General features: G+C 39.9%; 1 protein-coding gene across 2 annotated transcripts in view; it reads left to right on the top strand.

The window, feature by feature from the left end:
• CLVS2 (clavesin 2) overlaps nt 1-21,417 on the top strand; it is a 79,216-nt gene that overhangs the window by 38,086 nt on the left and 19,713 nt on the right. The window lies entirely within an intron of this gene.

The following is a 21,417-nucleotide window of genomic DNA, read 5'->3' as shown; positions in this document are numbered from 1 at the left end:
TGTTTCTTCAAAAATCAATTTTTATTTATATTTCAGAGAACTACATAAAGTTATATTTGCAAAATAATTTAAACTTACATCTTTAGAAGAAGTAGATTTTTTTGTATGTGTCAAATTTATACAGCCACAGTAACATTATATATAAATATTAGAATGTTGAACTGGTATAGGGTAAACACATAGAAAAATAGAGCAGAGCACCTAGAAATAGACTTACAAAATTATCCTTGGATCTTTTGCAGAAATTTTATATTTCTATTCAGTAGAGAAAGTATAGCCTTTTAAACAGATGATGTAGGAAGTAACTGGACATCCATAGGCAAAAAATGAATCCCAATTTAAGCTTCAAACTTTATGCAAAAATTAGCTTAAAATGGATTATGGAATTAAATGTAAATGACAGAACTGTAACTTCTAAAAAACTGAAGAAAATCTTTAGGACCTAAGAACAGGCAAAGCTTTTTTAGACTTGATATTGAAAACACAATCTATAAAAGAAAAAATAAATTGAACCTCATCAAAATGAATGTTTACTTTGTGAAACACTGTTTAAAGGGTGAAAAGACAAGCCACAAACTGAGAGAAAATATTTGCAAACCACATATTGAAAAAAGGAACTTTTGTCCAGGAAACAACTCTTAAGAAGTTAACATTTTCAAAAAAGCTCCAGTAATAAAATGAGCAAAATAAATGAGCAGATATTTCACTGAGAAGGATATATAGTTGACAAATAAGGATGAGAAAAGATGTTCAATATTTGGCATTTTATGCCTTTAGGAAAAGGCAATTAAAACTACAATGAGGACTTTCCTGGTGGCCCAGTGGTAAAGAATCTGCCTGCCTTTGCAGGGGACATGGGTTCAACCCCTTGCGCCACAGTTACTGAGCCCACGTTCTGCAGTGACTGAAGCCCAAACCTCTTAGAGCCCATGCTCAGCAAAAGAGAAGCCACCACAGTAAGAAGAAGCCTCCCCTCACTGCAACTAGAGAAAAGCCTGCTTGCAGCAATGAAGATGTAGCACAGACAATAAATAAAATTGAAAAAAAAAAAAAAAACAAGCACAATGAGATATCACTATATACTTACCAGAATTGCTAAATAGTGAAAATACTAAATGATGGTAAAGATCCAGAGAAACTGGATCTCTCATACCTTCCTTGTGGTGATCTGAAAACAATTCGTAGTTTCCTATAAAACTAAACATGCAGCCATGTGACCCAGCAGTTTCACCCTGGAGCGTTTATAGCAGATAAATGAAAACTTAGGTTCACACAAAACCCTACACACAGATGCTCTTGACATAATAGCCCCAAGCTGGAAACAGCCCAAATATCCTTAAATGAGTGAATGTTGGTATATCCATACCATGGCATGTGTGTGTATTAGTCACTCTGTCGTGTCTGACTCTTTGTAACCTCATGGACTATAGCTTGCCAGACTCCTCTGTCCGTGGAGTTCTCCAGGCAAGAATACTGGAGTGGGTTGCCATTTCCTTCTCCAGGGGATCAAACCTGGATCTCCTGCATTGCAGGCAGATTCTTTATCACCTGAGCTACCAGGGAAGCCACTGCCACTGCTGCTAAGTCGCTTCAGTCGTGTCCAACTCTGTGCGACCCCATAGATGGCAGCCCACAGGCTCCCCCGTCCCTGGGATTCTCCAGGCAAGAACACTGGAGTGGGTTGCCATTTCCTTCTTCAGGGGATCTTCCTGATCCAGGGATCAAACCTGGATCTCCTGCATTGCAGGCAGATTCTTTACCACCTGAGCTACCAGGGAAGCAACTACTTAGTAATAAAATGGGGAAAAAGCGACTATTGATACACAAAGTTTTCAAGTATATCAAGGACATTATGTAAATGAGAAAAGCGTCTCAAAAGGTTTTATTGTTTGTTTCTACTTATATATATAACTCTCAAAATAACAAATTATAGTGATGGAGTACAGATCAGTGGCTACCAGAGGTGTAGGATTGGCGTCAGATAGATTGGATGTGACTTTGAAGAGGTAGCGGGTTGCGAGCCCTGTGGTGACAGATGATTTCTGGATCTTGAATGTGCTGAGCTACACAGATGATCCAAACTGCATAGAAGTTACACATGTGCACACTCACCAGTGAGTGCTTGTCAAGCTGATGGCATCTGAATAGGCTCTGTGGATTCAGTTGCTGAGTTGCTGAACTCAGTTCATTCAGTTGTTCAGTTGCTGAGTCATGTCTGACTCTTGGCAACCCCAAGGACTGCAGCACGCCAGGCTTCCTTGTCCTTCACTATCTCCCACAGTTTGCTCAAACTCATGTCCTTTGAGTCAGTGATGCCATGCAACCGTCTCATTCTCTGTGGATTGTACCAATATCAATTTCTTAATTTTGATGGTTTATTCTAGTAAAATAGTATCCCATTGGAAGAGACTGGGGGAATGGTACAGAGGCTCTTCCTTTCAGTTTTTCGGCTTCCTGCAAGTCTATAATTAAAAATTTAAAATTCAGTGAGTGAATAGATAGATACAAGTACCTTCCAATTGGTTAAAAAAGTGAAAATATTATAGCCTGGATCTCACCATCAGCATCATGGTATACTTAAAACAAATACTTGTTGAATGAGACAAACACTTTATTATCACTTTTGAAGAACACCATAGAATAACATTCAGGAAAACATTTTTTATTTTGCGTCATTAAAAGAAGTAGATTTTTTGCTGTTTTGTTTTTGATCAGATCTATATGACAGAGACTATTAGAGAAATAAAAGCAGTACATTTTAATGTAAATCTACCCTTGTGATAATATTTACTTGTAAAGGAATTTTTGATGCCTTTTCCTAAAGGATTCCCTGCTGGCTCAGATGGTAAAGTGTCTGCCCGCAATGTGGGACCCTGGTTTGATCCCTGGGACGGGAAGATCCCCTGGAGAAGGAAATGGCAACTGACTCCAGTGTTCTTGCCTGGAGAATCCCAGGGACAGGGGAGCCTGTGGGATGGAGGAGCCTGGTGGGCTACAGTCCATGGAGTCGCAAAGAGTTGGACAAAAGTAATACTAAAAGTGTTTATCTCATTCAACAAGTATTTGTTTTAAGTATACCATGATGCTGATGGTGAGATTCAGGCTATAATATTTTCACTTTTTTCACCAATTGGAAGGTACTTGTATCTATCTATTCACTCATTGATTTTTAATATTTACTTGTAAAGGAATTTTTGATGTCTTTTCCTAAAGTTGGGGGTTATTTTTTTAGAGTTAATAGAACTTTATATGGAATTCTCTATCAAATATGTACATATATACATACATGAACACAGATAAGACCCATGTTGAAGGGATGGTAGGAAAAAAAAAGGAACGCAATCAAGACCTGATCCAATGACAAACTATATGAATGTGACAGAGAGAGTGTTGAAGTTAGAGAAAAGGTGTAGCTCCTGGTGTTTTGTCTCCAAAATCTCTGGAATTTACCTAAATTGTAAGTTACAGTTGAGCCATGGACTATTATAAAGGTTAGAAAGTGTTAGTTGCTCCATTGTGTCTGACTCTTTGCGACCCCACGGACTGCAGCCCGATAGGCTCCTCTGTCCGTGGAATTCTCCAGACAAGAATACTGGAGGGTAGCCATTCCCTTCTCCTGGGGATCTTTCCAACCCAGGGACTAAACTCAGGTCTCCTATATTGCAGGCAGATTCTTTACTATCTGAACCACCAAGAAAGCCCAAAAGATTAGAGTGTGAGTTTTAAAAAATTACACAAATTGAAATATCAGCCTAAAATGTTGCATACTTCAATTTTTAAAATGACATGCTCCAGTCAGATTTACACCTTATATAAAATGGATATCTACCAGCTTTATTACTAGTTCAGAAGTGTTGTGTTCACTTAGATTTCAAGGTCAGGTAAAGGGGTGTGATTTCTTCTGTTCATGAATTGCAAGGAACAGGTGAAGGTTAGGAGCTTTTTTAAACACATACATCCATGCATTCAGCAATCGTTGGAAATAACATTTCTTTATTCAGGAAATCTGTGCTTTCTTGAGGGTTTTATGCAACTTTATGTGGCTGGGCTGGAATTTTATTTTATTTTTTATGTATATGCCATGATTGAAATTATGGGAAGAGGATGTGTGGTTGCCTGAATATGAATTCTTGGACAAATAGAGATGTTTGCATATCTTTCTCATGCACATTGGCAGGCCAAAAACTAATATGAACTCTCCAATACCACTGTAAGATTCAACAGTGAAAGGAGCCCTTCAGTGTGTAGGAATACTATGAGGGGGCAGTAAGTTCCAATTAGTGACATCTCCTCTCCAGAGAAGTGTACCATGGTGCAAGATCTTTTTGAATACGACTTCCCAAACAGATTTATTTGTAAGAGGACTTTGCAGCAATATGAAGGCAAACTTCCAGGGAATAACTCTGGATAATTATTACTGCCAATAAAATCACAGCGGGTAAGGTAAAGGAAGAGTAATCCTACATAGGCCATGTGAATTTCCTGGTGATCTAATTAGCATCTTCTCAAATTAACCAAATCGATAAGTACCTTTGATTTTTGTAATAAACACTAGGAAAGCATGGTCAAATCTTTGAGAAATGAAGTTAGAATTTCTTTTTTTTAGATGTACATTCATTATGTGTTTTCAGATTTGGAGAGGGAGTGATCAACCCAAGCCATATCCTTGCTTCCTTCCTGTTGTAAAACTCCCAGGTAAAAAAAAAGTAAATAGTCCCAGGTTGGCTAAACTGAAGCATCATCCTCCTTACCCTTGGCCTTGCAGAAGACACTCAGAGACCAAAGAGGAGTTCCTCATTAGCAGTGTTGGGTGAAGGGACTCTCTCCACCCTGAGCCTCGGCCATGCTGTTCTTCATGTGTACTTCTATGAAGGACACGTGCCGGAACATCTTTAGACCCTCTCAAGCTATCTTTATAATCCACTGCCTCACTATCCATATGGACCCCACACGGTCTTGGAAGGAGTTGGTAGAGCTAAAAATGTTCTGGCGAATGATTGGAAAACATCACTTTGGCTTCAGTGACCTCTTCTCTCCAACTCCTTACTCAAGCCGGCAACTCACGTGATATTGGTCAAGAACTTCAGTTAGGGAGACAACTGTGTATTATTACCATTAAAAATATACGAGGGCTTGTAGCCTTTTAAAACGTTTTTCAGGGTATTCACGAGTCTCCAGTTTTTGCTCCGTTTCTGCTTTTCTGTGTCTCTGCTCCAGTCTGAGCTATCCAAACTTGAGGATAGCTCCACATGGCCTTCTGCCAGTTGAAATTCGACATATCACACTTCCCTTCAAATATAATCCTTTCCCTCTTTCAGTTTCTAGTACAAGTAGTGGTCTTTCAACTAAGCAAGATTAAAATGTACCAGCCTGCTTTCAGCCATTCTCTGGTATGCTTCCTCTGCATCTAGTCATTTCAGTTATATAATGTCTGTCTGCCCCGTGTTTCTGTGAGTGTGCCTTGTTTTCCTTTTATTGGTAGCACCTTCCTATGACTTGAATTTGGTTTTTTTACTGGCACAGTCCTAATAGCCTTGACCTCATGCCTCCTTCTGCCTTTCTCCCTACTTGAAATCAAGTAAAGGGGGATGTTTTTCAAGTCTTCATTAAGTGAACTGGGTAGGTCAAACCATAAAATCACTACACCCAGGACTCTCATTCCACCCTTATCTCCGTTAGTTCCTTTGGGCCCATCCCATTGCTAACCCTTACCGTCTTGAACTCTCTGCCTGGTGATGGGAGGACCTGATGGATGGATGTCTGTGTCTTAAAAAACAAAACAAAACTGACACTTGTTTTCTATTTTCAACCTGAGACAGAACGTCTGTACGTCAAAGTGGTTGCACTAAAGCGTAAATATTAAAATGTCAAATTTCCATAGCAAACTACACAGCCCTGCTAGATAAGTGTTCCCACAGCAGGACTGAAACATGCCACTCTTCTCCGAAGGCCCAATGCGAGATACACACAAACTCTGCTGTGAGACAGCTTGGACAGTTCGGGTGGACGGCAAAACTGGCTTCTCACTTGTGCTGCCAATACTTCTTCACACTTGGCTTCAGCTGCAGATAAACAGTCCTGGCGTCTGTATCCTGAAGGGCCCAGTCTCCTCTCTGGCCCCACTGCTCCTCTCTGAGAAGCCCTCTTCCCCTGGCTCTGTTGCCTCATTCACAGAGACCGGATTCTCATGGACATTCTAAGATTTACTGCAGATACTGCCTCTTTGGGAAATTCTTTCTTCATCATTCCAGTTTCTGTTCAACCTATCATTCTTTCTCTCCTTTAAACCTGATAACATCTTGTGGACATTATCTTCCCTTATTTTACATTACTTGTTCCCTTTACCAGAATATATATTTCTTCAAAATAAGGACTCTGCTTCATTCGTATTCCCCTGATGTTTCCTAGGCTTGAGCAGTTTTCAGTAAATATTTGTTAGAATTAATCAATGCTTAGTTCTATATTGTCTTTGTGTTGATTTTTTAATAATATTTCTCTAAGAGTGTGTGTGTGTGTGTGCACGCATGTATGTGTGTAGTATGTGGTCATTTCAGAACATTTGAAAGATATAAAATATACAAAGAATAAAATAAAAGCCATCTATTCTATTACACAGGGTTAACCAGGCCAATATTTGATGTATATTTCCAAGTCTTTTATATTCTTTGTTAAATTAAAATTTTTCCTGATTTATTACCTAATATTATATTTTGATTGTTTTCTGTCATTAAAAATTCTTTGAAAATGCCTTTTCAATGGCTCTTTAGTATTATATATTACAAATACATCATTCATTTATTCACTCTTTTGTTAAATAAATTTAAATTGATTCCAGTGTTTTCCTCATTACAAAATATGTACAAAACATTCTTGTACAAAAATTTTTGCTCCAATTAATGATAATTTCTTGGAATTTATTTCCAGAAGTGGTATTAGGAGAAATAAATTACATGCTTTGAGATACTGGGGGAGAATGTTTCACCAGTTTCTGTTTCCTTGGCAGACTGACAGGTCCTGTCTTGCCAAACCCTTACAGCGTTGAATTTCACCATCACAAACAATCTTGGCGAGTTTCACCTGCCGGAGTCGGCAGGAGTGACCTGAAATATTCACTTAAGGACTTCTGCCTAATTCTTTTTATAATTTGCTCTTCTCAGTTCCTCTGGCTGAAGTTTTGCTGCTTCATTCCCCTTTGGCAATTATGAATATAAGAACGTCAGCACTTCTGAATGTGTGTTACTAAAGTAGTTTAAAAGTCAAGTTGGAGACCTGATTCGTTATTGGTCTGCTGCTGCTGCTGCTGCTGCTGCTGCTGCTGCTAAGTCGCTTCAGTCATGTCCGACTCTGTGCGACCCCATAGACGGCAGCCCACCAGGCTCCCCCATCCCTGGGATTCTCCAGGCAAGAACACTGGAGTGGGTTGCCATTTCCTTCTCCAATGCATGAAAGTGAAAAGTGAAAGTGAAGTCACTCAGTCATGTTCGACTCTTAGCGACCCTATGGGCTGCAGCCCACAAGGCTCCTCCATCCATGGGATTTTTCCAGGCAAGAGCACTGAAGTGGGGTGCCATTGCCTTCTCCGATTGGTCTTCTGGCTAGGGGTAAAAGTAAAGCTGTCTTGCTACAGCTAGCATATAGATTGAAGCCACAAGACTCATGACACAGATCACAGAAAATTGCCATATATTCTCTTTTAATTAGAAATGGTGCGATTGTTTCTTACCTTTGCTTTGCATTGTTTTAATAGACGAACCTAGCATTTTCCGCGGCGGTAGTTTTTACCTTGGGCTCCCTCCTGCTGTTACATCTGATTGAAATTGGTGCTTCATGAATGGTGAAGAGGTGTGAGAATGGCTTTGTGTCCTGTCCCCCAGGCTCTCTTGCCCCCATCCCCCTGCATGTACCAGGCACACACCAGCAGTGACTAATTCAAATAAGCTGTGTGTCTTTGTGTTAAGGCTCTGTGACTGTGATTTGTTTCACAGACCTTCTCTGACAGCAAAAGTAGCTGGGGAAAATACCAACTGCTCACAAAAAAGAGATCTTCTTGCTCATTCAGTTATGTGATGACTAAACATGTTACAAATTCATTTTCAGTGTTGGTTTTACGTTAAGAAATATTTTTAGCTAGGTAGAGTTCTTTCGAGGAGGAATATTTTATATAATATCCCACTTTATGTTACCTATATTTTACTGTGCTCAAGACTCAGACATGTACAAAGTTGATGTTACTATGTCATCAGTGTAATTTCAGAGTTTTATCTAGGGGCAGTGATTTAGCCACACTAATAGACCAACATTGTGTTCCAGAGTTCTTCACAGGGTGGGAAGGGATGTATTTGAAGCGAAGTTTTATTTTGATTTTTTTGTCATTTTTTCTTTCTTTTGTATTTATTATCTTTTATATTGGAAGGTAATTGCTTTACAATGTTGTGTTGGTTTCTGCTGTACAACAACGAGAATCACTCATAATTATACATCGCCTCTCTCTTGAGCCTCCCTCCCCCCTCCCAGCCCACCCCTCTAAGTCATCACAGAGTGCAGTAGCATCAGGTGATCAACTGTAGGCACAAGAAAACAATAATAAAATAATGATTTGCCTGGAATTAGAATATACCTGAGATTTTGAGAAAAATTAGTTCTCGCTCACAAATGTCAGAGACCCTGATCACAAAGTTATAAGATACTCTCATGGGTGTTCTCTCCATAATAATCCCTCTGGTCTTTTTAATATTAATAATTCTGATTGTGTGGCTGGGGAGGAAGGGACAAGGATACTTTTGCTGATGGAGACACATTTACCTAATAGGTAAGTGGATTTATCCCTGGAACCGGAAAGTCAAGAGTATTATGGATTACTTTAATACATGTGCTTGAAGCATAACAAGGATAGGAAAAAAATGGAATAACACTTGTGTTTTTTCCTGTGGAATTAGTGTATAACCATGATTTACAAGCAGTGATTTACTGATGAGAGAAGAGATAAAGTTCTCTAAAGTTCTTCATAGATTTAAGAAAGCCAACTAAAGTGTATTTAAAATTCTTAAAACAAAATTAAAAATTGGGAAGTGGTGATCTGTATTAAGATTACAACAATGATAAGAACATCACAAAAGTCTCATATTCATGTGAACAGGTGATAATCATGTACCATCTTGGGTGAGGAAAGGATCGCTCCTTCCCTTTCTCTAGGTCTATAGCTTCGTGAGCTGGAGCAGCCCGTGGCCACCACTGGCTTCAGGGTGACCCAAAGATGTTCCTTCTAGTCCTTTGGAGTGGAAGTTGGAAGACTCTCTCAGTGCAAACAGAGTAATGCAGTCAGATACCTCTGCCTTCAAAATGTTGGTGTGAGACCTGCTCTCCCTACAGCACATGTCCACTCATAGTTTAAAGGACATGATAATTTAATCCCTAAGAATCCTGTGGCCATTTTCCTAGTTATTTGCATTGAGAAGATACAGCCCTCCAGTGATCCCTCTAAGCTTTCTTTTATGTTTCCCAGAAAGGAGAATATCAGGCAACATCATTGCACTTGGATATCATTTCTAATTAACTTAAAAAAAGAAAACACCCTCAGACAAAACTGAAAAAGAACAAAGCTAGCACGTCTCTATAATGGGAACTGAATTTTATGAAAGGAGAGTGACAAGGCAAAAGATAGATTTATTAGGAGTTATAGTGTCATAAAGTCTTGTTTAGCCAAATATTGATGCATATAGAATGAAGGAAAGTGGAATTTTTTTAAACAGAAATGTCAGAAATGATACGCATTTGCCCTTGGGTACAGCACATCCTATTGATCACCCTTAAGAGAAATACATGTTGATACACTTGTGTTCATGATAGACACTTTAAACAATAGCTGACCTGTGCCAGAGGTCTTAAAACAGATACTCTGAAGTATGTAAATGAAAATCTAAGAACATCAATTTACAAATCAAAAAATTTAACATTCTACTTATATAAAATTTAATTTTATATTTTTTAAATATAGAAACTTCTATTTTAACACATATTTGGATTTAAGAGTTTAACCTTTAGAAGGGCAAAGTCATTTCAAATAATTTTCATATCTCAAAAATGTTTAACTCTAAAAGAATGCCACATATTAATGGGAAATTAACGTACCCTATTCATCACTGTTTTAAATGATCCATCATGGTTAATCCATGTTTCTTAAAATACTTATTAAAATTAAGGCACTGTTTTCTGAGGAATCATAAAAATTTAAATCTGTAATTTACATGCATTTTGTTTCAGAGATTGCTCATCAAATAAAAAGCTTTGCTAAGTGCTTAGTTCGAAATGCAATGTGATCTATCTTTGAAGGCTGACTTGTTTCCTGTAACAGGAATTTACTAATTTTTTCAACCATTCACTTTTTCCCCCCCCTTTTTTCTCTGATGACAAACTCTAAATGTTATATAAACTGATTCTAGAAAGTGTTAATCATTATTGTTTCCCTACAAATCAGAGCAATTGCTTTTTTGGGGGTAAAATTTTGTTTCTTAACAATTCTTTGCCTCCAACTAATTCTTTTATTGTATGCCTACCTAGGTCGCTTGAGGTTTTAATGGACAGTTAAAAATTAAGAGGATGGAGATGAAGCAGCCTTCTGCACATGTGCAATTTCAATGTAAACTCTTATCTCTGTACCAGGGTCAAAGTCCTTCATTTTCAATATGTTATTTGCATTTATTTACGTATGGCTTATTACCAGTTATGAGACAGGCACAGAAAAAGACATCCCAATTAGCTGATAATTAAATACTTCCCTGTGTGTCTTCTCACAGTTTGGCAGAAGGCACTAGTTCGAATGTTTTGGTAAAAATTCTTGTTTCCCTTGTGGACACAATTGAATGACTTACCTGGATCTGTCTGTCCACCATTGATGACACTAAACATACAGGATCACAACTGATTTTCAGTTCCAGACACTGCTCCGGATGCTAGTGTTAGGGAATGGGAGCTAGGCTTTGGAACTAGAACAAACATTTCATTCAGGAATCTAACCTCCTTGAAGATGGTTATGACATGTAGTCAGATAGCTAATACAACATTCTAGAAGATGGATATGAGGTAGTAAGACACTATTTTACCATCTAGAAAGGATATCCTCAATGTACATACTTAGGAAGACATGGTATGGTTAGCATGGCAAAGCAATCTTCAGAAGTTTGAACGTATCTGAAGGAAATTAATGTTGACTGTTGACTAAAAAATATCGTCACAACCTGAAAGAGTTTTTTTTTTTTTGGTGGGAATGTTTGGTGGGAATGTGTAGCTCTGAGAAAACTGCTCTAAGAAGGAAGGAAGGGAAGTCAGGCTATATACAAGTTTGCAACAAAGGGAACAGGCAATCTGAACATCAAAGATCAGGTGTCCAGTTAAGGAATTTAACATTCTTTGTATGGGAAGATGCAAGCCTCTGGGCTCCTTGAATTCAGTCCTTTCATGTGAACCTCAGCTGTCTGGGGCCCATCCTCTTTCCTTGTTCTTGTTGCTTCTTGAATTCCCCAGCTCCTCAGCAGTTACTGTGGGGGTGACAGCATCTGTTGGATCACAGTTTGGGGAGCCCGCATTCACTTTTGGAGGCCAGAAATTGCTGATGGCTGTGACATTTCTTGTTTGTTGATATGGCAGGAAATATTTTCATTTCACATGATCCTACCTGAGGAATGTGCACGTGTGCTTGGTCCTCAGTCATGTCCGACTCTGCGATCCCATGAACTGAAGCCCACCGAGCTCCTCTGTCCATGGGATTTTCCAGGCAAGTGCACTGGAATGGGTTGCCATTTCCTTCTCAGGATCTTCCCGACCCAGGAATCGAACTCGTGTCTCTTATGTCTCTTGCATTGGCAGACAGATTCTTTACCACTGAGCCACCTGGGAAGCCCACCTAAGGAACCAGTAGTATCAGTTGCTATAATAATCACCTTCTACTTTCTATATCTGCTCATACTTTTAGAGGGAGTGATGTTACATATGTTGAATACATACATGCCATTATTAAAAAAAAAACCTATTATCATAATTCCTGACTATTAGATAGAGTTTCATGCCATCTATATAAAGTTTAACTGAAAAAAAAAAATGGAAGTATATCCCAAGATGCTTAGAGTATTGCTTTTGTCTCTGGTTGGTAAAATTATGAGTGACTTTTTAAAAATTATACTTATTTTGTGTTAAAAATTTCTGCAACAAGCATGTTTTATATTTATACTAAAAGCATCATAAGAGAATAGTATTTTATTTTTTATTCTAATGTAACTTTAGGGATAGAGTTATGGAATTAAAGATCTAATTTCTAGGTGCTGGTGCATTATCACTAAATGCATTTTGCCATAGCACATACAGTAGCTGAAACTAAGTGCTATACAAAAGTGCAAGAAAAGATGAAAAGAAAAACATTTTAAGAAGCTGAATAGATTTAATTCTGAATGGGTGAACTACAAGTTGAATTTTTGCCTATATTCACATGGAGGACAATTCTTAACACAGTTGAAAAGTTTAGGAATCCTGGACAGTGTGGTTTAGGAATTCTAACTAGTCTTACTTGTGAAACAAGACCAAAGTTGTGGATTTAATAATAGAAAGTTCATTTTCCTCACATTTATGATGTCAGACTTTACACCAGAAATTATATTGATTTATGCTCTTAAATCTGACAGTTTATTCATAGTAGTAGTAATCTTATTACACAATTTTTATATTTCATCAAGATTGGTTAAAAATCAAACTAATATGCTAATAGATTCTCCAGCTTTTTTCTTGAATGGCTAGATATTTGGAGCAAACATATTTTTTTGCTAGAAATATGGGAATAATCAGTTATGTATATTTGATAGATACAAATATGTTTGTCATTGTGTTGTTGTTTAGTCATTAAGTCATGTCTGACTCTTTTGCAACCACACGAACTGCCAGGCTCCTCTGTCCATGAGATTCCCCAGGCAAGAATACTGAAGTGGGTTGCTATTTCCTTCTCCAGGGGATCTTCCCTCCTAGGGATCAAACTCGTATCTCCTGCTTGGCAGGCAGATTCTTTACCACTGAGCCACCTGGGTGGCCCCATAAATATGTTAACTCCTCCATATATTGACTTTGGCCAATGGTGCCAAAGTCTATAGTGTCTATAGTTTTTCTGTGAGTTTTTCTGTGCCAATGAGGAGATGGTCAAGGCTGTGCTTTAACTGAGCTTGTTTTGCAGTTGTTTGTCAAGGCAGTCACCTCTTAAAGAAACTCACATACTACAGGATAGAAGTACTTCCAAATCCATCTTCTCCCAAAGAATGATATTTATTTAAGTTTATGGTCGACAAAGGATGAGATGATTGGATGGCATCACTGACTCAATGGACATAGTTTGAACAAGCTCCAGGAGTTGGTGATAGACAGGGAAGCCTGGTGTGCTGCAGTTCATGGGGTCACAAAGAGTTGGACATGACTGAGCGACTGAACTGAACTGAATGGTCTACAGAGGCTTGGAGAGATGCTGAATTCCACTAGAGCTTTAGTGGGTCACATTTGCATTTAACTGAAGAATTTATTCAAGAGTTTGTGCATTAAGCCCAAATGTTCTGCTCAAGGGAAAATGAATGGAAGCAGGGGAATTGGCAAAAGCTCTTGGAGGATAGAAGTTCTATTAACTTTCTTCAGCCCTTTTTGGCCCTTCTCTCATTAATTGCAAAGCATTTCTTGTTTCATTGTCTCCAGTGAACAGCAATGTGCCCAGCAGAGCCAGTGATTAGCATATTGTATTTTCTTGATATTTTTATTACTGTTTTGTACTCTGTAGTGTTGGAGGAGGGAATGACAACCCATTCCAGTATTCTTGTCTGGAGAACCCCATGGACAGAGGAGCCTGGTGTGCTACAGTCCATAGGGTCGCAAAGAGTAGGACACAACTGAAGCAACTTAGCGCCCATGCATGCACTTTGTAGTTTTATTTAAGGCCAAGCAACTGCCCGGTAAGCCATATTGTAAAATTTCCTCCATGGTCATTTCCACTTGTGTAAAGGGAGGGTTCATTGTTAACTTGGTAGCTTAGTACCAAGGAGGTGTGCTGAATGAGTAACACCAATGGTTAGCCGTAGCAATCCTATTAAATGTTGTTCCCATTTTGCAGATCAAGAAATTGTAGCTCAGAGAATATGGCTTACCTAGACAGCATATTAAAAAGCAGAGACATTACTTTGCCAACAAAGGTCCATCTAGTCAAGGCTATGGTTTTTCCAGTGGTCATATATGGATGTGAGAATTGGCCTATAAAGAAAGCTGAGTGCCGAAGAATTGATGCTTTTGAACTGTGGTGTTGGAGAAGACTCTTGAGAGCCCCTTGGACTGCAAGGAGATCCAACCAGTCCATTCTAAAGGAGATCAGTCCTGGGTATCCATTGGAAGGACTGATGTTGAAGCTGAAACTCCAATACTTTGGCCACCTGATGTGAAGAGCTGACTCATTTGAAAAGACCCTGATTCTGGAAAGGATTGAAGGCAGGAGGAAAAGGGGACGACAAAGGATGAGATGGTTGGATGGCATCACCAACTCAATGGACATGGGTTTGGGTGGACTCCGGGAGTTGGTGATGGACAGGGAGGCCTGGCGTGCTGTGGTTCATGGGGTTGCAAAGAGTAGGACACGACTGAGCAACTAAACTGAACTGAACTGAAATAATAAATATCAAGATCTATTTCATTTAATAAATATTCATCTAGCTTTGCTCTGGGACACACACATATATATACACACATTTTCAAAACACTAGGAGTATAAAGGTGAATCAAGCACAGTCTGGATCAACATTCAGTGCACAAAACAGAAATCTCTGGATAGTTCAAGTTGATTTAAATGCAGAGAGTGAGTGCCTAAAACCTCATTGGAAGAGCAGGAGGAATGAGAATTAGGGGTAACTGTGACTAATCTCTTGTTTTGAGGTCACAACCCTGCAGATGAGATTCAGAGGTCAATAAACAAATGTCTTTACCTTCTTACTGACTGATGTCCCAGCAGACTTTTACCTGCCAAAGTGACAACTACCAAGTGGAAGATCTCGTCCAGATACTGCTGTAAACAATTGCTCCTCTAGAGCTTGCTTTTGTTGGTATTTAGTCACTATGTCATGTGCAGCTCTTTTGTGGCTCCGTGTACTTTAGGCTCCTCTATCCATAGAATTTCCCAGGCAAGAATACTAAAGTGGGTTGCCATTTCCTTCTCCAGGGGATCTTCCGACCCAGGGATCAAACCTGCACCTCCTGCACTGGCACAGATTCTCTACCCCTGAGCCCTTGGGGAAGCCTGGTGCTTGTTTAGCAGCTGTCGTTGCACAGGAAGGTGACTGCTGCCTCCTTTTAGTCCTTTAAATCTCACTCAAGTAGATGTCATATAGATCTCTCCTGTTAAGAACCCTCGTGGTAAGATTCCTGTGGTTTAGCCTTCCATGCCCTGCTCTCTTAGTTGGGCATGAAGTGGGTGGAAATGGATGCCAGGCCCAGCACCAACAGATCATATGGAACACTTTGAGTGCAGAGGTTTCTGCACTCAAAGAGCTCACAGTTTAGTAGTGAAAGCAGATAAATTAAGAGACAATTTTAGTATCTCATGGTAGGTAGAGTGATGGACTCCAGCACTGTGATGGTAGAGGTAGGCTTTTATGGGAGAGTGGAGAAAGACATGGCAACCCACTCCAGTGTTCTTGCCTGGAGAATCCCAGGGACGGGGGAACTGGTGGGCTGCTGTCTATGGGGTCGAATAGAGTCGGACACGACTGAAGGGACTTAGCAGCAGCAGCAGCAGCAGCAGCAGCAGGATGAGGCTACCAGGGGCTCAGATGGTAAAGAATCTGCCTGCAAAGCAGGAGACCTGGGTTCAATCCCTGGGTCAGGAATATTACCTGGAGAAGGAAATGGCAACCCACTCCAGTATTCTTGCCTGGAGAATCCCGTGGATGGAGGAGCCTGGCAGGCTACAGTCAATGGGATCGCAAAGAGTCGACATGACTGAGCGACTTCACTTTCACTTTACTTTCTTTCACTGGGATGAGAAGTGAGGAAAAGGATCAATAAAGCTTCCTGGAGAAGATGTTGCCTGAGCTGATTCTTAAGGGTTCAGTATGAGCAGATTATTTTAAAAAGGGGGGAAAAAAGGAATAGAATCAACAAATAATAAACAGCACATGAGTATGAACAGACATGAAGGGGATGGAGGGAAGTGACATGATACTAAGCAGAGAAATGGGGATAGTGGTTTCAGGTTTTCCTGGGATCACATTGGCATCATATGGAAGGTGAATATGAAAATATGAAGCTGCACAGCATTGGGTATAAATATTTCAGGACTTGGGGTGTGGTAAGAAGTGAAGGAATCAGACTTCTGGTTTTCAGTTTCACATATAAAAAGCTTGGAAGTTGCTACTCTGTCCTAACAAGGAAAAAATGGAGCAGATTGAAAAGTCAACGACTATTCTTAGATTTTTAAAGATGATACAAGGATACAGGGCAATCCCCTACCTCCAAGACTGGAGAAACAGGTGAATACAGGCAGTCTTGGCTTAGTGGGGCAGAAACTCTCGATCAGAAACCAGCATGGAAACCAGTGCTGGAGATGGACAGCCTGAATTATAATTGACAAATTGCTGGAGGCTCATTGTACAAAATTCTGAGAGTGAAAAACTCCAGTGAGGGTGCAGGTGTAGGGGTCCATCCATACTTTGGTGAAATTTACCTCCAGAATCTTGACCCAAGTTCTCTCAGTAAGTATTTGAGAAAAATCCCCTTGTGTTTGCTTTGGGGGTGGGGAAAAGGAGCCATTTTTAAATATGCCAGAGCACTGTTCTGGTCATCAAGGCTTGCTCTCAGGAGAACACACGATCTTTGCACTTAAAGAGCTCACAGTTTGTAAATTAAGAGACAATTTTAGTATCTCCTGGTAGGTGCAGGTAACCAGAACCCAAGTGGCTGGGTTATTAGAATATATTCTTAGAATATAACTGACCTATGTGGAGAAGGAAATGACAACTCACTCTCGTATTTTTGCCTGGAGAATTCCATGGACAGAGGAGCCTGGCAGGCTACTGTCCATGGGGTCACAAGAGTCGGACACGACTTAGCAACTAAACTACCACAACTGACCTAAGGAAAGAAAATTCCCAATTTTAGTCCCCACATGGGAGAAGAGAAATACCCAACTCTGGGTACTTTAGCCATGTTGTTCTACCTAAGAGGGGAGAAAAAAATTATAAAACAAAAAACAACCCTTGGGAGTGCACAGTCCAGAGACAGGATCATTAAAAGCACGAGAGCTAGTCTGCTGCACTATAGAATGCTTCACCCTGCCCCACATCTTACCATTATACTACTGAAGGCTTTTTACAATAGTTCTTTATACCTAGTAGGTCATGCCTGGCTGTCATGAAAACATTATAATGCATAGCTGAAAAAAGGTAGAAAGCACAATTGGAAGAGACAGAGTAATCATCAGAATGATACATGGCAGGGGTGCTGGAATTATTAAACTGGGAATTTAAGCAACTATGAGGAATATGCTAAGGGCTTAAATAGATAAGCTGGAAAGCAGGTTTAATAGATAAACTGGAAAGCAGTTTAATAGATAAACTGGGCAGTGTAAGTCAAGAGGTGGAAAGTCTAAAAAAGAACGAAGAAAGAAATGCTAGAGATCAAACACTGTGACAAAAATGAGGAAGGTCTTTGATAGACTTTTTAGTAGACTGGACACAGCTAAGCAAGAATCTCTGAGCTTGAGGTTATATCAATAGAAACCTCAAAAACCAAAATGCAAAGAGAACAAAGGGAAAAAAGCAGAACAGAATGTCCAAGGACTGCAGGGCAACTACAAAAGACGTATCATACGTATAATGGTAACACCACAAGCAGGAGAGAAAGAGAGAGGAAGTGAGTGGTGTCACAGTGAGGAAAGGAAGGAATCAAGTGTTATGTCCTCGTTGTGGACCTGGATGCCCGAGAGGACACAGGCGGTATTAAGTTAGAATTTTAACCTGAGTCTACTTGATTTCAAAGTCAGTGCTTTTCTTTCTCTTTTACACCATCTTAACTGTGACCAAATTATTCTGTATTTAAAGATGTGTCTAATGGCATCATTTGTAAGTTATGTGCTTACGTGTGCATATTCCTTTTTCACAATAGAAGAAGCATGACCTTCAAATGATTCTCAAAGTTGAAAAATCTCTGAGCTAAGACTTTTGGTTAAATAAATCGATAACTGTTGTTCATTCAGTTTTGTTCTAGAGATCAAAATGCTCACTCGGAAGTATATTTTAAAAGTGTACCAAGTAGTTCTGCTTTAGGCAGTGCTATAGGTTAAAAATTCTTCAAGAACGCCCTGCCATGAAACACCAAAGTTTTGAAAAAAATCACAATGAAAATATGTCTAGATGATCTACTGAACTCTCGTGAACATAAGACAAGTCCCAACAGAGACTAGCACACAGAGTCTACTTGAAAGAAAAAAAGAATTTAAGTGAAGTTTGAATGGTTCTGCAGGTAAATGTTGACTGTAAGAACCTAGGTGGCGCTAGTGGTAAAGAATCCACCTGCCAATGCAGGAGACAAGAGATGAGGGTTCAGTCCCTGGGTTGGAAAGATCTCCTGGAAGAGGGCATGGCAACCCACTCCAGTACTCTTGCCTAGAAAATTCCATGGGCAGAGGAACCTGGTGGGCTGCAGTCCATGGGGCCGCAGAGTTGGATGCAACTGAGCACACACCCACAAGAACCTAGGATTTTGGAGAGTAATGGTTGCTGGGGCTGTGGGGTTGGCAGGAGCAGGCATGAGGCCTCCACACACTGAGGGCAAGTTGGTGACTGATGAGAACCTGCATTCCTCCAAGTGCTACATCCTTAGGGGAAGGTTGTGCTGGGAAAATCCCAGCTGGCCAGGAAACTTTTAAGGAAGCCTGTCTGCTTCTCCCATGCGTGCTTGCTCAGTTGCTTCAGTTGTGTCTGACTCTTTGCAACACCATGTACAATAGCTTGCCAGGCTCCTCGGTCCATGGGATTTTTCTGGCAAGAACACTGGAGTGGGTTGCCATGCTCTTCTCCAGGGGATCTTCCCAACCCAGGGATCAAACCCCCATCTCCTGCTTCTCCTGCATTGCAGACAGATTCCTCATTGCCAAGCCACCAGGGAAGTCCGCCTCTTCCATACTCAGGTATAAAAATAATAATAGTAATAACAGTATTAATAATAATGATGATAATAGTCTTCCCTGATACTCTGAAGTAATAGTTGTCTCATGTATCTGACATTTGCACATACATACATCCTACAGGCAGAGAAACTGTGAGATGAGAAATTAAATTATAGCCAAACGAGGTTGATAGAACCTGGTAGAGATGATATAGATCTTGCCTGGAGAGAAGCATCCTCAAGATAGCTCTTTCAGGATTCCCAATGATTAATAGTAACCAAATATAAACTCACTGTAAACAAGATATCATGAACAAGGTCAGCAGATAGGCCCTCAAGGACTCAGAAGCAGAATACCTCTGAGTAAAATGGTTATGCTATCAAGCAAGTTATTAATGATGGAATTACAAACAGCAAAGACCAAGCAACTAGCAAATTAAAGTGTCAAGAGAACCTATTTTATACCCGTTAGATTGGCATTAGGAAGATTGACAATATCAAGTGTATGAGGAATAGCCAGAACTTTCCTGCATAACTGGTGGAAGGAAGAGTATAAATTGGTACAATTTGATCTCACCTCTTCTAAATGAAGGCTTTCCTGGTGGCTCAGAGGTTAAAGTGTCTGCCTGGAATGCTGGAGACCCGGGTTCATTCCCTGGGTTGGGAAGATCCCCTGGAGAAGGAAATGGCAACCCACTCCAGTACTGTTGCCTGGAGAATCCCATGAGAGGAGCCTGGTAGGCTACAGTCCATGGGGTCGCAAAGAGTCAGACACGACTGAACGACTTCACTTTCTTCTAAATGAAGAGGAACTAAAGAGCTTCTTGATGAAGGTGAAAGAGAAGAGTGAAAAAGCTGGCTTAAAAATCAACATTCAAAAAACTAAGATCATGGCATCCAGTCCTATCACTTCATGGCAAATAGATGGGGAAAAAGTAGAAACAGTGTCTGATTTTATTTTCTTGGGCTCCAAAATCACTGCAGATGGTGACTGTAGCCACAAAATTAAAAGACACTTGCTCCTTAGAAGTAAAGCTATGACCAACCTAGACAGCATAATAAAAAGCAGAGATACCACTTTGCCAACAAAGGTCCATCTAGTCAAAGCTATGGTTTTTCCGGTAGTCATGTATGGATGTGAGAGTTGGACCGAGCTGAGGAATTGATGCTTTCAAACTCTGGTGCTGGAGAAGACTCCTGAGAGTCACTTGGACAGCAAGGAGATCAAACCAGGCAATCTTAAAGGAAATCAACCTTGAATACTCACTGGAAGGACTGATGCTGATACTGAAGCTGAAGCACCACTACTTTGGCCACCTGATGCGAAGAGCCGACTCATTGGAAAAGACCCTGATGCTCAGAAAGACTGAGGTCAAGACTAGAAGGAGGCTGCAGAGGATGAGATGGTTATATAGTGTCACTAACTTGATGGACATGAGTTTGATCAAATTCTGGAGATAGAGAAGGCCAGGAAAGCCTGGAGTACTGCAGTCCATGGGGTCACAAAGAGTTGGACACGACTGAGCAAATGAACAACCACCATGCAATGGTGTGCTATATAATAGTGACAATGAACTGTAGCTGTGCACAAAATGTTTATATTTCAGATCCAACAAGCCTCAGTAACACCATTATGTGATGACATTCACTATGACCTTTGTCTAAAGTTTACGTGGTGGCTGCTAAGTCGCTTCAGTTGAATCTGACTCTTTATGACCCTGTAGACAGTAGCCCACCAGGCTCCTCTGTCCATGGGATTCTCTAAGTAAGAATACTAGAGTGGGTTACCATACCCTCTTCCAGGGAATCTTCCCAACCCAGGGATCTAACTCTCATCTCCTGCGGCTCCTGCATTGCAGGCAGGTTTTTACTGCTGAGCCACTGGGGGAAGCCTAGTATATTTGTATATATAGTATTCTTGCCTGAGAGATGAGCTTGGTGAGCAGGTTTTTACTGCTGAGCCACCGGAGGAAGCCTAGTATATTTGTATATGTAGTATTCTTGCCTGAGAGATGAGCTTGGTGAGCTACAATTCATGGTCTCTCAAAGATTTGGACATGACTGAACAACTAACACACATAGCAAAATAATAAAATATAAAAATAAATAAAATATGCAAAATATAAAATAATATGATATATTCACAATATTTACAACATAAAATATAAGCAAAAGAAATGCTTATGTTTGAAATAAAATATGAAATTTTAAAATGTGGGTAAGTGAAAGAATATGAAAATACAGTGAACTTCA

The sequence above is a fragment of the Bos grunniens genome, chromosome 9 (assembly GCF_055505025.1).
Source record: "Bos grunniens cultivar Pamir isolate PY7600 chromosome 9, Bosgru_T2T1.0, whole genome shotgun sequence".
NCBI lineage: Eukaryota > Metazoa > Chordata > Mammalia > Artiodactyla > Bovidae > Bos > Bos grunniens.
This window is presented reverse-complemented; position numbering and strand designations above follow the sequence as displayed.